The sequence below is a fragment of the Cephus cinctus genome, unplaced genomic scaffold (genome assembly GCF_000341935.2).
Source record: "Cephus cinctus unplaced genomic scaffold, Ccin1 Ccin1_scaffold1043, whole genome shotgun sequence".
Lineage (NCBI taxonomy): Eukaryota > Metazoa > Arthropoda > Insecta > Hymenoptera > Cephidae > Cephus > Cephus cinctus.
The window spans coordinates 790,311-792,797 of NW_014333574.1; the positions used below are offsets into that span (position 1 = coordinate 790,311).

The window sequence follows — 2,487 nt, forward strand, 5'->3', positions numbered from 1 at the left end:
GTTTTTTTTTTTTTTTTTTTTTTTGAAGAGTACACAATACGGCCAGCGGACTCTTAAAGTTTTTAACTTATGGAATTTATTATATTATTATAACGTTATTGCTTGTCCCTTCGCTTCTTCCCTTCATCCATTCATACGTTTTTATCTTTACGACATTAAACCCACCATTTACTCACGTGTAGAAACAACACTTTACTGTAGGATGGATTATGGTATTGGACTGCGGCTTTCAAAAGAAAAAAGAAAAAAAGAAAGAAAAACGGTATCTCTATGTGTTTGGGCAATAAAACATTCTTGTAGATTCCAATTGTATCTCTGATGCATAATGACGGACTAATTAGATTATGGGAATTCATATTGGGAAGACGGCTATATGATTACTGTGAAAATGAGAAAAGTTTGAAATGCTTTCAAGACGCTCGACGCTCATTGAAGATCTTGAGGGTCCACGAGGGGGATGATGCATGCTTGACTCTTAGGAGGATAGGACTATTTCAGTGTCGGTGGTTCCTTTGGGTTAGGTTAGTCAAGCAGCAGCACCCCTTAAAGTTCTATTTAAAACGCTAAACCAAAAACACTCAAGTGCTCAAGGCAAACGATAGGGCTGGAGCTTCTGGTAAATGTCCTGAGCTTTGTCTTCGGCGACGTAGCTCTAAATGCGGATCTGCACTTTTTACACTTGTTTTCGCCGACCGCAGCTTCTTACTGTTATCTAGATCAGAGTCTCGTTAAAGGGGCAACCCACGATTTTGCATCTACTCGCTGAATATTGTCTGATCCTTCAAGTTCACTTTAAGTCTTTGCTCGTTCTCGCTATTAATCGATGGAAGGAAAAATAGAATCTGAGATCCGGGCGTAGATTTCATTATTTTTCTATATAAACTGCTAATCGGTTAACTGTCACATTCCACCGTGGTAATTTCATTGGATTAGCTTTTAGATGTTTATTGATCGAGTATCATTCAATGCCCTGTTCCTTATCTACTTTAGTATTTAGGCTACTCGTTTCATGACTTTTGAACTTATCAACATCGTCTGCTCCACAAATATACCATAGTCAATCAATCAAGAATTAATTGCTCGTACGTAAATGTTTATCTTTTTATTTGACATTCGTGGAGTCTGCGCGGCAGACTGTGCACGAGTATTTGTAACTATTCGTAGGCGAAACCTTCGTGCTAAATAAGATTGAGTCGTCGGTGTGACTCGGACGGTTGAGACAAACATTGACACTTCCATTCCAGCGATGGTGATAAGGGGGGATGCCAAATAATCTAATCTCAAAGAAAATATTAACAATCGCAACGTGGCGCACCTTTTCTGCCAAGATTACAATGACTGCTGAAACGTCGGTCTTCTTGGTGGAGAGAATTCTTCTTGCTTTATTGTACCTAGCTGTTTATCTTGCACTCCTTGGGGTCTGCTTTTGAAATTAGGCTCGTATCAAGGGTGGTTTTCAAATTATCCTCCTGGAAAAAAAAAAGAGTCGTTAATGTCGGGTGACGAAGAAATTTACAGATACTTTTATCACCCCTGACACATCCATGAAATCCCCTAGATATGCACCATCAATTTTTATGAGCAACCCCTTACCCATAAGAAGAGTGTAAAGACGTTTTACGATTTTCATTTAGGCTTTGGCTAGTCTGCAACGATGTACTGGGGATTTTGAATGTCTAGTTTACGAGCGAATCCCTTAAAATATGCTAAGTGAAAAGCTGGCGCGTGTCTTCATCAAGAAAACTTTGTACTTTTCTAGATCCCTGTAAGAGGGGCGAAAACCGTATTAAAAAAGTTGGCATAGCCAGGACGTTGCTTCGATAAGCCCAGCTTCTACCTTCCAAGTAAAGTAAGGAAGTATCTGGAAAAATGGCAAATAAGATTTAATAACAATATATGACAACCGATAAGAAATCTCGAGCCCAGGTTGAGGAACTCCTAAAAAATATTCACCCATAGATACCGTCAGACTAACAAGAAAGAAAACTTCACTTTGGCAAGGTACAAACCTAAGACTTATAAAATCTCGAGAAATACAAGCAGAAATATCGCGCACCTTACGTTCCAAATGAAACGCACTGCTACGTCATGGGGGAAAACTTTGTGCGCGAACGAGTCGTCGGGATTGCAGATGTTACGTCCCGACGCCCCATTTTGCAAAGTCTCCGGACAAATTGCACGGCGATGCGATGCCCACAAAGAAAATCCCAATATTCCCAACTTCCAGTAGACGCTACACAAGGCGACCAAAGATGGCCGAATTCAATCACTTAGGCGATTGGCTCGCTGTACCTTTATGTCGGAAGTAGGATTATTGGAATGTCTTTTGTTTCGACGTCCGCGATTTTCACAAATCCCACATTTTTCTGCTGTAGGTTTAGCCGAGAAAAAAGAAATATACATTACATATAGTATATGCTATCATACTTATTCTCCCTGAAGGGCCATGTGCCTAATACGTACCGCGCAGTAAGCCCTGGGGGGGGG

The 2,487-nt window shown here is 40.4% G+C and overlaps 1 protein-coding gene and 1 long non-coding RNA gene across 5 annotated transcripts in view; one reads left to right on the forward strand and one right to left on the reverse strand.

Moving 5' to 3' along the window:
• Positions 1 to 2,361, reverse strand: part of LOC112494967 — a 3,069-nt gene extending 708 nt beyond the window's left edge. Inside the window, exons 1-2 of the long non-coding RNA XR_003061020.1 lie at positions 2,057 to 2,361; positions 1,316 to 1,469 (exon numbers count right to left, since the gene is read on the reverse strand). This is a non-coding gene — a long non-coding RNA (uncharacterized LOC112494967). The remainder of the gene's footprint in view (positions 1 to 1,315; positions 1,470 to 2,056) is intronic.
• LOC107271868 (mucin-4) overlaps positions 1 to 2,487 on the forward strand; it is a 61,788-nt gene that overhangs the window by 25,072 nt on the left and 34,229 nt on the right. The window lies entirely within an intron of this gene.